The 13,836-nt window shown below is 38.8% G+C and overlaps 1 long non-coding RNA gene across 1 annotated transcript in view; it reads left to right on the top strand.

Annotated features, from left to right (window-relative positions):
• The first annotated feature begins 12,224 nt into the window (after positions 1–12,224).
• The window catches only part of LOC149127462 (uncharacterized), a 60,327-nt gene continuing 58,715 nt past the window's right edge, over positions 12,225–13,836 (top strand). The window contains exons 1-2 of the long non-coding RNA XR_016231214.1: positions 12,225–12,311; positions 12,496–12,564. This is a non-coding gene — a long non-coding RNA (uncharacterized LOC149127462). The remainder of the gene's footprint in view (positions 12,312–12,495; positions 12,565–13,836) is intronic.

Genomic DNA, 13,836 nt, shown 5'->3' on the forward strand with positions numbered 1-13,836 from the left:
GCTTTGACACCATGACAAACACAGTACTGGGGAAAGGAAGGCAAGCTAGGAATGTCAGAACGTCTTAAGATGAAAACTAGGGCACTGGATCTCTTGCTAGGACTAGCATGCAATAAAATGAGCTAATATCAGATATGGACAGAGCAAACAGCGCTGACTTTGGTCTCAGTCCATTCAACAGGAGATGAGTGTTAAACTCAAACGACGTCAGAGCAAGAGCGTCAGAGCAAGATCATCAGAGAAAAATATTGCTACTCAAAGTCGATGGTTTATATTCTTTTGCAAAATGATTGTCAATATGCTAGTTATTTTTCTTTATATTAAGAAAGTGCAAGTTGAGGTTTTTTATTAAGTAGATTTCAAATAGTTCCTGCTATTTATAGGGATTACACTAATATTCCCAGACTTGGGGAATGGATTTTGAATTTAAATACTCTTGAACCACCCACCTTTGAACACTGATGAGAAATGCTAAGTTGTTCCTTTGGAATTTGTGTCTAGATTTTTTTCCTTTGTAAGTCATGTATTTCATATCAGTGAAACACATCCCAGGACACCTCTTGTGGACAAAACCCAAAGCACATTGCTTGACCTAATCACATGTGCCAGAGACAAACTGATTGTTTGGCTCCCAGTGATCTAATGCAACATTAAGAACTGCTTATTTTTGTAGTCAATTGCTCCTATAATGCTCATTGGAAGTGATATTTGGCAATTGTAATTTGTTTGATCTGGTAAATAAACCTTTTCATCTTATTAAACCAAGTCACCCTTTAACTCAACTTACATTCTTTCTGGTAATTGGCTTAGCATATGATTCTCTGGGTTTTCCATAATGTGTGTGTGTGTGTGTGTGTGTGTGTGTATTTTACAGGCAGCGTGGACAGTGAGAGAGAGAGACAGAGAGAAATGTCTTCCTTTGCCGTTGGTTCACCCTCCAATGGCCGCCGCGGCCAGCATGCTGCGGCCGGCGCACTGTGCTGATCTGAAGGCAGGAGTCAGGTGCTTCTCCTGGTCTCCCATGGGGTGCAGGGCCCAAGGACCTGGGCCATCCTCCACTGCACTCCCTGGCCACAGCAGAGAGCTGGCCTGGAAGAGGGGCAACCGGGACAGAATCCGGCACCCCGACCGGGACTAGAACCCGGTGTGCAGGCGCCGCAAGGCGGAGGATTAGCCTACTGAGCCGTGACGCTGGCCTTCCATAGTATATATTTTATTATAATGTATATCCTTAACATATATTATACACATTAATTTGTCCACATGGATCTACTGCTTTACCAGTCCTTCTATCCAATTTATATGTGCTTTGAAGCTATTTTTCCAGTGAGATGCTGAGCTTGGTAAGCTTGCCTTCAGTCAATCCTTTTTACCTTTGGGAGCTAAAACAGTCCTCAACACACAATGGAAACTCAAATTCTGTTGTGAAGTGTATTTCTAGTTGCAAGCACCAGAACTCCAGCTAACTTTATCAGAAAAGTAATTTTCTGTAAGGATATTGTATAGCTCATAGAAATGCTAGAAAAATTGGAGAAAAAATGTTGTAAAATGCAGGAATTTCTGTAGCTTTGGGCATCTAGGTGGCAGAAATAGGTCAATTGTCTTTGCAGGGCCTCACTGCTTGAGTGAATTGAGATTCAGAATTAGTTTTTCCATCGATCAAGACGCAAAGTCCTAGCAGAACTCATGTGATTACCTAGTCCCTGGTCAATGGGGAAAGGCAGACTCTTCGTTGTACAGCCCCACCAGGATTGCAGGTAAAAGAAAGTTGGGGTACTGTGACTTTTGGTAAAATGAAAAGGAACAGAAGATAACAAATGCCTATTACAAGGAGGGGGTGGCTTAACGATAAATGGTCAAATTAATTGACTGTGCAATTGAAGTAACAGCTCTACCCTTCTCGCCTTAGCTGTGTAGATCACACTGGGGGAAATTAGCAGGCTCTGGCTAAAACTTGATCTTTAGCCGGGTTTGATTTTTTAGTTAGTGAGGATTTCTATTGGTCTGTGATTTGACTTCACTGACATGCTCCTGATGAACTGATATCAGTGACAGCAATGTCTACAAAGCCTAAAAGTTCTTCAGTTATAAATGAACAATTTTCATTAATATTTAGAGATTAAACTCATTTTTTATGATCAGAGGAAAATAAAAAATAACTTGGCCTTTACTGTGCAAAATTAATAACAGCTAATCAACATTTAGGCAAAGTTACAGCAGGTTCTAAGTGCTAGAATTTGTTGATTAATGTTGTTTTCTTTTGTTAATTGACTTTTTAGACAACAGAGAAACATTCAAATGATTGTTTCCTGAGGATGTGGCTGCATCAGGGTCTCCATTGTTTCCTGGAAACCAGCACTATGTTAACCTTGAGATTAATGAGTGGAGAGAACTGTTCCCAGCAAAAGTCATAGTGGGTGACTATGGGGGAGGGCTTCTCTCCCACAGCCAAGACAAGATTCAAAGGTGGCTGATTGTCAGAGTTCAGGGATTCTGTTTTTCCTATACACACTGACAGTTTGGTAGCATGATTATATTCCCTGTGATTTCTGACCTGTGCCCATCTGCTTTCTCTACAGTCTTAATTGCTGATTTTTAAAAATTTTTATTTTGATTAACAAGAGTTGATTTCACTATGACAGGAAAGATTCTTTGCAGGGGTTAGAGTCAGCTGCTTCATGAACATGTGGCCTATACAGTCACACAGGCCTTGTGTTCAGAAGATCCCACACTTGGTTTAAGGCTCTGTTGTTGCCATCTGGAAATTCTGAATAATAATTTTTGAAGAAGAGGTCTTGCATTCTTATTTTTCCTAGGACCTATACATTATGTCATTGATTCTACTAGAAAAATATCTGCAAAGATTAACTGTGCAATGCCTCCTCCTTATTATATTTTAAATTATAATCATTTTTTCCAATGTCCTATTTTTAGATCTTTTCTCATTTCCAGAAAGGAGGCTCATAGGAGTTCTCTCTTGATGATGTCTAAGTTGGGTCTGTTGAATTTCTCTGGGTTACTTGAATCCCTGGCCTATGTGTAGAAATACCCTTTTATATTTATTTAAATGAAGACTATTTCATTATTACGACTTCTGCTTTTGTGGTTGTTGTTGAAGGAACAAGGAAGTTATGAGGAAAAGGAAAGATTGAAATGAAAACATAAGAAAACAAAAATTGTGACAAACGATATCTTAACCTGTTTGTACTGCTTTAACAAAAATACATAGGACTGGATAATTTACAAAAATGAGAACCTCATTTTTATGTGGCTCTAGATGCTGAAAGTCCAAGATCAAGACACTGGAAAGTCTGGTGTCTGATAAAGGCTCAGTCTCTCTTTAAGGTGGTGCTTAACCTGCTGTGTCACAATGCTGGCCCCACTGACTATCTTAAATACCATTTCCTTGCTGTTTTCTTGGCCCTTTCTGATCCAAGTGCCCCATTTCTAGTATAAATAATCTCAGGAAGTTTTGTTTAAAATTCTCTGGCTTTCTTATCAGGGTCTGAGTTACACAGGTGAGGGAACTGAGGAGAGTTTAAGGCAAAGTCAGTTCTTATAAATGGGCAGGTAATGTTAAGAGAAATTACAAGGGGGAATTGAAATAGTGCTGGGCGAGCACAATGAGGAGCTGATACTTACCCAGACCTGAAGGTGTGGGTGTAAGGCAAAGTGTGGGAGCAGTTACTAGCACAACTGTCTTACAGGTTCAATGGACACCTGGACCTCATCTTCTTGCTCTCCAACATCCTGGAGTGGCTCCTAATAGAAACCCAGCGGCAAGAAATACTATTGAATCAGCCCACAAAAAGTCACTCTCAGGGCCCTAAGTGGGCAGATGGGAAAGGAGGAAGGTTAAATAGGCAGGAGCAGGTAAGAAACATCTCACTCTTGGGAGTGACTTCCCTCTTTCTGGTCACCATCCTTTCTCTATCCCAAACTCAAATATTTTAGAAAGCACAGGATAAGAAGGAAGTAGTAAAATTTTCATTTTAATTAAATTTAAATATATTTTTATTTATGCCTGAAGGTCAGAAGTTAAATTTTCATCGATACATTTATGTGATTCTACAGCCAATATTTGATGACTGGAGTTTATTAGCTTTTCTTTACTACAATGCAATGCCTGAGTCAATTAACTTAGAAAAGGCTTACTTTGGCTCATGGTTTTGGAGGTTCAAAGTGCAGGATTGGTTGATTCCCACTGGTTCAGCCTCTGGTGACAGTATTCTTACAGCAGTCCTATGGTGGCACAGAGCATAATGTAGCAAGAGACATGTGCCTATCTGTGTCCATGTGGTCTCCTACAAGGCCAGCAGAATCTAATCATGTGGCTCCAACCTAATCACTCAATCTAAATTCAATCTGCTTTCAAAATCCTACTTTCAAGTATCACATTTGGATTAAATTTCCACTCCCAGTACCATTAACGTGAGTTGGGGGGATCAAACCTTTAACAAGGGTGGAAAATGTCCAGCTTGCTTCCAATCTCAGGGAGGAACTTGAAATTCAATAAATCCATAGCAAGACATTTTTTAAAGTAGATAATTTTGTAAGCCATGGCTGATGTTATATAAATCCACTTGGTCAATGGCAGAGAAAAGGTTCCCCACCCTTGTATGTATCTTTGGGGAGCACTCAAATCCCAAACTAATATCCAGACCATGGAGTAGGATTGAGAACAATAAGAGCGAGAGAGAAAAAAAAAATCACTACAGCTTCCGATGAGGTGCCTTTTTTTATACATATTTCCATATTGAATTGACTTCTACCAGCTTCCTGCTTTTTTTGAAGACAACATAACTATTGAACTTTAAAGCTCAAAAAGAATACCCATCCCACACTTCCCATAAACAAGCTTCAATCCTGTGGAATCTCCTATATCTATTCAGACTCTTAGGTTCTGTGTCATGTGGAGCTCTGAGCTGTCTCTTTGAGTTTGACCTGGATCAATGATCAAGTTCAGCTAGGGGCTCAGTTAGGATGGAGTGTCTCAGCAGGTCAGTGGTTAAGCTCTGCTTCTAGACTTGGGCTCCCAAATTGAGTCTAGGTCTGGTTTCTTGGGTCATCAGGTAGTCAATGCTTCCTTTTCAGTTAGCACTTATTCATATTTTATCTTGTTTTAAATATCACATTGAATATCAAACATTTGCTATTTTAAATCCTTTTTATATTTTAAATCCTTTAGGGCAGGCAATGAATGTGTCATGTTTGATCCCCCCAACTCACGTTAATGGTACTGGGAGTGGAAATTTAATCCAAATGTGATACTTGAAAGTAGGATTTTGAAAGCAGATTGAATTTAGATTGAGTGATTAGGTTGGAGCCACATGATTAGATTCTGCTGGCCTTGTAGGAGACCACATGGACACAGATAGGCACATGTCTCTTGCTACATTATGCTCTGTGCCACCATAGGACTGCTGTAAGAATATTGTCACCAGAGGCTGAACCAGTGGGAATCAACCACTTTCTCAGGGAAGTCTTTCTTGATTCCCCCAAGTTAGACCAATGCTTTTGCATGTATCATTGTATTACCTTGTATTTCTCTGAATTCATACACTTATAGCTACACTTTTAAAACTTACATTTTTAAACTATAATTTAATAAATATAAATTTCCAAAGTACAGCTTATGGATTACAATGGCTTTTTCCCCCATAACTTCCCTCCCACCTGCAACCCTCCCCTCTCCCATTCCCTCTCCCATTCCATTCACATCAAGATTCATTTTCAATTCTCTTTATATACAGAAGATCAATTTAGTATATATTAAGTAAAGCTTTCAACAGTTTGCACCCACAAAGAAACACAAAGTGTAAAATACTGTTTGAGTACTAGTTATAACATTAATTCACATTGTACAACACATTAAGGACAGAGATCCTACATGAGGAGTAAGTGCACAGTGACTCCTGTTGTTGACTTAACAAATTGACACTCTTTTTTATGGCATCAGTAATCACCCTAGGTTCTTGTCATGAGCTGCCAAGGCTATGGGAGCCTTTTGAGTTCACCGATTCCAATCTTATTTAGATAAGGTCGTAGTCAAAGTGGAAGTTCTCTCCTCCCTTCAGAGAAGGGTACCTCCTTCTTTGATGACCTGTTCTTTCCACTGGGATCTCACTCACACAGATCTTTCATTTAGGTCTCTCTCTCTCTCTCTCTTTTTTTTTTTTTTTCCCCCAGAGTGTCTTGGCTTTCCATGCCTAAAATACTCTCATGGGCTCTTCAGCCAGATCCGAATGCCTTAAGGGCTGATTCTGAGGCCAGAGTGCTGTTTAGGACATCTGCCATTCTATGAGTCTGCTGTGTATCCTGCTTCCCATGTTGGATCATTCTCTCCTTTTTATATTTTAAATCCTTTAGGGCAGGCAATGAATGTGTCAGCTTTGTTCTCCATCGTATCTCTATTGTCTCGGGTAATCTGAACAACTCAGCTTATAATTGTGCTTGCTTCACTGATTTTTGTCTCCTGGATTCTGAGTTCTATCAGCTGCACCACTCATCACAAACAGTATCTTGTGTGTGTGTGTGTGTGTGTGTGTGTGTTGTGCCTATGTGTGCCTATTTCAAAGTTACTGCCCTGGGTAGATTCCTCTTCCTTTTCTTACTTCATCTTTGAGACACATTGCTCTTTTTGCTCATTTATAGAGTAGACACCCTGGACACCTACCAAGTGTCCCAGGAGTTCTGAGTTTGGTTGTGTAATCCATGGGTGTCATCAGATTCCATGATTGCTTGGGAGACAGAGAGGGCTGGTAATCTAGAACTATCTTGGTTGTAACAGATGGTTCCTACCATAGTTACGCAGAGGTCCTCTTTCACAAGCATGTTGGGATAGCGAAGGAAAATGACAAAGATGATAAGCTCTCTCTCTTCCTTGTTTGTCTAATTTCAGCAATAGTTCCAAGCTTGACATGCTTAGGGCTCATTTGCTCCCTTTTCCTTAGTATGGCCTTTTATTGGAGCAGCCTACTATCTAATAAATAAGTATTTTAAATTAAGATTATTTTTGATATGATTTTTCCTGCAGACTTTTCCAGACTGTCTTAACAAAGATGGAGAATGAAGAAAGACAAGTTAGAAAATATAACTTGGGGGAAACCATGCTCTGAAAGTATTGTTAACACATGGTTCCACTGCAACACTAGACATACGGGTTTTTCATTCATTCAGATATCTGTGAACTCCTTGAAGGCAGGCACTATCATGTGTTCTTTGTTTTTGTAGTATTAAGAGTAGTTCCTGGTGTATGACAGGTGTTCATAACTAAATGGTCCTAAATGGACTTAATTGATGAAATGCCATTAATAACCAAAGACTAACAATATAATAACATTTACCTTTTCAAGAGGCTTTGTCATCATTCCATTGTGGTAGGAGGGAGTAAGCAGTCAGATAAAATCACTTTTTATATGATAATGGGTGCTTTTGAAACTGGGATAGCTAAGGGGACAGTGTCTTTCTCAGCAAGATAAGTAAGATTCTTCCTTTGGTGGTCTCATCCCTTCCACACTACTGCATGAACGGAAGACACTGGGATGAACAGCCAATTATTTGTTCAGATGGGACCATGTCTTTTCTTCAACCTGGAGTTCTCTGCAATTTTTTTTTCCTCTATCAGTTCATGTCCAGGGTCAAAGCCCAGCAAAATTTCAATATTCCCAGAAAATCTTACTTTACCTTGCTTCATTCATCCTTTATTTTCTCCCTGTCTCCTACCCTTTAAAAACAGTATTTATTGATATTCACAAAATAATTAATATGTATGAAAACATCCTTGTATGTTTCTTTAAAATATTAGTTTCCTTTTTAATGAGTAAATGCTCATATTTCAATGTAATACTGACAATGTTGGACATTGTACCTGTAATTAAGTTGTTGACGTCCCCTCTACTTCTTGGACTTTATCTCCTCTGAGATGTCTTTTTCTCTATTTATGTATTCATCCATCCATCCACCCACCCTTCAATCCATTTACCCATCCTCCACTAATAGATTTCAGGAAGCTACTATGTACTTGGGGGTACTGTATTATATGCCAGGGATTATATCTACCTTTAAATATAATGGACCAAATCTCCCATCAGAATATTTGGAGAAATTCTGTATAGAAGTTAAGCCTTGATATTGATTTTTTGGTATCTTTTATGCCCATGGAAGTTTTAACTATTTGCTTATTTTTGTAAGCAGTTTTTATTTGTTTCTTTTCTTTTTAAATTTTTATTAATATAAAAAGAACAGATTTCATGTATTCCATAGGTACAATTCTAAGAAGATAGCCATATTTCTCTCCTTTTTTCTTTCCTCCCTCAATCCTCATCGTTTCTTTATTTTTTCTTTAATTTTTGAAAAAAAAACACATAATTTCAGTCCATTATATATTCACAGGCTTAACATACCACTAGCCATGATATCCAACAAGTAAAAAGTAGAAAGACCACAGTTCCATAGTGATCTTTAACAATGGTTAAAAACAACACTCAAGTCACAGGATGTCCGTTTCATTTCTATACATTTTTTCGTATTCTATATTTACTACTACATGTCAGAAAAAGTACATGATCTTTGCCTTTTTGGGACTGGTTTCTTTTTTTTTTTTTAAATTAAAAATTGTGTTTTATTTGAATGGGAGTGAGAGAGGGAACAATCTTTTATCTACTGTTACACTCTCCGAACATCCACAACAGCAGCCAAGGCTGTTTTAGGCAGAAGACAGGAGTTAGAAACTCAATCCAGGTCTCCCATGTGGGTGGCAGGGACCCAGGTAACTGAGTCATCATGGCTGCTCCCCATGGTGCACATTAGCATGAAGCTGCACTCAGAAGCAGAGCTGATATAGCTAGTACTGAAACAGCATTTTTCACTTTGTGTTTCTATGTGGGTGCAAACTGTTGAAATCTTTACTTAATATATGCTAAACTGATCTTCTGTATATAAAGAGAATTGAAAATGAATCTTGATGTGAATGGAAGGGGAGAGGGAGTGGGAAAGGGGAGGGTAGTGGGTGGGAGGGACGTTATGCGGGGGAAGCCATTGTAATCCATAAGCTGTACTTTGGAAATTTATATTCATTAAATAAAAGTTAAAAAAAAAAGAAGCAGAGCTGAGACTCAAACCCAAGACTTGAACCCAGGCACTCGATATGGGATACAGCCATCCCAAACAATATCTTGACCACCATGCCAAATGCCTGCCACCACAGACGTTTTAAATCCATGCTCAACTTCCCCCTTTTAATTCACAGTCACATAAGAAGCATTGGGAACTTCCTCTTTGCCTTCAGCCATTTCCATGATGCATCCCTCCTGCCCTACAAGTGCAGTTTGCTGGAGAATTGATGACAATTTCCTAGAAATGGTGTGCTGGATGGAAGGGGTACACATTCTTGGGACAGAGTAGATTTGGCTTTTTTTTTCTGGTATTCCAGTGAGACTTAATACTGTTTCTCTAGGACAACAGCTGTTCTATGTTTTAACCTCAGGAACTCCATAAAAAAAGGAATGAATTAATTAACTTTAACAATTAATAAATACAAATTGTACATATTTTTGATTTATGACATATGTTTTGAAGTATGCATAATTTGTGAAATGGTGAAATTAAGCTAATTACCAATTGCATCATTATATGCCATTTTTATTTTTTTATTTTTTTAATTTTAATGAGTTTATTTTTTTAAACTTTTATTTAATGAATATAAATTTCCAAAGTACAGCTTATGGATTACAATGGCTTCCCCCCCATAACGTCCCTCCCACCCGCAACCCTCCCCTTTACCACTCCCTCTCCCCTTCCATTCACATCAAGATTCATTTTCAATTCTCTTTATATACAGAAGATCAGTTTAGCATATATTAAGTAAAGCTTTCAACAGTTTGCACCCACACAGAAACACAACGTGAAAAATACTGTTTGAGTACTAGTTATAGCATTAAATCTCAATGTACAGCACATTGAGGACAGAGATCCTACATGAGGAGTAAGTGCACAGTGACTCCTGTTGTTGACTTAACAAATTGACACTCTTGTTTATGGCATCAGTAATCACCCTAGGTTCTTGTCATGAGTTGCCAAGGTTATGGAAGCCTTTTGAGTTCACCGACTCTGTTCATATTTAAACAAGGTCGTAGTCAAAGTGGAAGTTCTCTCCTCCCTTCAGAGAAAGGTACCTCCTTCTTTGACGACACGTTCTTTCCACTGGGATCTCACTCGTGGAGATCTTTCATTTAGGTTGGTTTTTTTTTTTTTTCCCCCCAGAGTGTCTTGGCTTTCCATGCCTGAAATACTCTCATGGGCTTTTCAGCCGGATCTGCATGCCTTAAGGGCTGATTCTGAGGCCAGAGTGCTGTTTAGGACATGTGCCATTCTATGGGTCTGCTGTGTATCTCACTTCCTCTGTTGGGTCGTTCTCTCCCTTTTTGATTCTATCAGCTAGTATTTGCAGACACTAGTCTTGTTTATGTGCTCCCTTTGGCTCTTGGTCCTATCATTATGATCAATTGTGAACAGAAATTGATCACTGGGACTAGTGAGATGGCATTGGTACATGCCACCTTGATGGGATTGAATTCGAATCCCCTGGTATGTTTCTAACTCTACCGTTTGAGGTAAGTCAGTTTGAGCATGTCCCAAATTGCACATCTCTTCCCTCTCTTATTCCCACTCTTATATTTAACAGCGATCACTTTTCAGTTAAGTTTCAGCACTTAAGAAGAAGAATTGTGTATTGATTACATTATTCAACCAAAAGTATTAAGTAGAACAAACAAAAAAATACTAAGAGGGATAACACATTAAGTTGCTCATCAACAGTCAGGGTGAGGGCTGATCAAGTCACCGTTTCTCATAGTGTTCATTTCACTTTAACAGGTTTCCTTTTTGGTGCTCAGTTAGTTGTCACCTATCAGGGAGAACAAGTGGTATTTATCCCTTTGGGATTGGCTTATTTCACTCAGCATAATGTTTTTCAAATTCCTAACAGGGATCACTTTTCAGTTAAAATTTAAACACCTAAGAATAATTGTGTGTTAGTTACAGAGTTCAACCAATGGTACTAGAATAAAAAAAATACTAAAATGGATAAAGTATTACATTGTGCATCAACCATCAGGACAAAGCTTCCTGTACTAGGATGTCTCGGTCCTTCTCCAAACCTGGGAAATTTTCTGCTAATATCTCACTAAAAAGGCCTTCCAATCCTTTCTCCCTCTCCATGCCTTCAGGAACTCCTAGAATCCGAATGTTTGGTTTTTTAATAGTATCCTGAAGATTCCTGACAATATTTTTTATATTTCTAATTTCCTCTTCTTTTCTTTGGTTTGACTGTATATTTTCCTGTTCTCTGTCTTCTAAGTCCGATATTCTCTCTTCTGCTTCACCCGTTCTGTTTTTAAGGCTCTCTAATGTGTTTGTCATTTTATCTATTGAATTCTTCATTTCATTATGATTTCTCGTCACTATCACAGTTTCATTTTCTACTAGTTGTTTCATTTCATTTTGATTCCTCCTTAAGGATTTCTAGTAGTTCGAGAATTTGTTTTTGAGAACTTCTTAATGTTCTTATCAATTTTTTGAGATCTGCTTCTTGCATTTCTTCTATCTCATCATCTTCATAATCTTGAATTGGGGTGTCTATTTCATTTGGGGGCGTCATAGTGTCTTCCTTGTTTTTATTACCTCGGTTTTTGCGTTTGTTGCTTGGGATATTGGAGATATTCTTTGGTTTCTTCGGTGTGGTGTTTTTTCTCGTTATACTGTGATTCTAGATTAAGTGGACTGTCTGCTTTTGATTGATCCTTAGAAGCTGTGATGGGTGTGTCCAGAGAGCTCTGTTTGGCTCTTCAGGGTTAAGGGTTTGCCAAAGGTGATTCACCCAGATTGTTCTCTTGCTTGCTCTCTCTCTCTCTCTCTCTTTTTTGACTCAGTTGGGAAGTAATTCCACACAGCTGAGTGGAATTGAGAGTAGTTGATGTATGAAATCTGGCCCCTGTGGGTATTTGTCTGCTTACCACTGGGACCACACAAAGAGTTTATGCAGCCCTCAGTGTGGTCTCAAATTTCTCCGCAATCTCTCACCAGGTTGCCCCAGATTACAGAGTTCTCTTGCCCCTGCCTCAGTTTTTCACAGTCTCAGTTGGTTAGCTCCACACTTTCATTAGGTGTTAACCTCCTGTTATTTCTCCCTACCAGAGTCAGGTTTTTCTGCTTGGCTAATGAGGGGCACCTGCTTTACATACGCAAAATGACGCAGGCTGCTTTACATATGTAAAATGGCGCCTGGCCTTTGTCTTGCTTGGCTTTGTAAGGTGAGTTGAGAGAGTGGCTGATGTCTGTGCCGGTTCCCCTTATTTATTCGATTTTTTCTCTCCTCCAGTCAGCCTGGTAAACTTTCCCCAGTAGGGTTTCAGGCCTCGTTCTCTGCAGGCTCTTTCTGCCTTTCCCCGCCAATGTCTCGGGTTACCAAGGTCTTTGTCTCACCTTCCCTTCCAGCGCTGGAGCACAGACTCTGCGGCTTGGCTCCCGCAGCTCCCGCAGCTCCCATGGCTCGGCTTCCACAAGGTGGGTGACCTTGCTCTACCCGTAGGTCCTCCGTGTCACATCCACTAGATCAGGAAGAGTTTCCTCTGCAATTTTTTCCTGATCCTTTTCCTGAGGCTACCATTACTCCACTTTTATTAAACTATCTTTTCCCAGACTATCGGTGTGCGCCCTCACTATTCCGCCATCTTGGCTCCGCCCTTATACCCCATTTTTATACTGAAAACATTTGAAGTTTTCTCCTTGGCAATTTTCCAGCATACAATATATTGTTACTAACTATAGTCTTCATGTGGTACAGGAGCTTTTCTAAACTTATTCTTCCTGTCCAACTGTATTTTATGTCCTATGATCAACATCTTCCCAGTCATCCAACTGCCCTGCTAACTACCATTTGCTCTCAGCTTCAATGAGTTTGATCTTTTTAAATGTGATACAGAAATGAAACTATGCATTTGTCTTTTTGTGCCTGACTTATTTTGGTTAACATAACTTCTTTCAGGTTCATCCATGTTGCCAATAACAGTATTTGATCTTTTAAGGCTAAATAGCATTTCATTGTGTATATAAGAATATATATCTTGATCTTCATTCATTCATTCATTGATGGGCACTTAGTTTGATTCCATATTTTGGTAACTGAGGATAACGCTGCAATGGGAGCAGATGTTTGGTGCAGCAGTTAAGATGCCTGCAACCCATGTTAGGGTATCTGATTTGAGTCCAGGCTTCACTTCCAATTGCAATTTCCTGCTAATGTGAATTCTAGAGGGAAGAACATGATAGCTCAAGTATGTGGGTCCTTGTCACCCATGTGAGAGACTTGGATTGATTCCAATTTCCTAGCTTCTGTCTAGTCCAGCTCTGGCTGCTGTGGGCATTTGTAGAGTGAACTAATAGATTATAGATCTCTCCCCATCTTTCTTTGTTTGTCTCTGCCTTTCAAAACAAAAAAAGAAAATTAATAAATAAAAATTCAAATAATGATGTTGCAATAAACATGGGAAGGAAAACTTTATTAGAAACTATTATGGACACTAAACAGTTTTTGTTTTGAAGTTTATTGAATCAAAAATAATATGCACAAATCCACATATTTATTAATTCACTTAAAATAATAATCAGCCCATTAAATATAACATAAATAACATTTAAAAATGAAATAAATATTTTCTATAATAGAAAATACAGCAGAAATTGTGGAATTATTTTCTTTTCTGGAAATCTCTTTAATACTTGGTTTAATAGTAGGCAATTGTATTCTCATATCTGCTTCTGTATTCAATTATTGAA

Source organism: Oryctolagus cuniculus, chromosome 3 (genome assembly GCF_051225735.1).
Source record: "Oryctolagus cuniculus isolate XC-2025 breed Fujian yellow rabbit chromosome 3, ASM5122573v1, whole genome shotgun sequence".
Lineage (NCBI taxonomy): Eukaryota > Metazoa > Chordata > Mammalia > Lagomorpha > Leporidae > Oryctolagus > Oryctolagus cuniculus.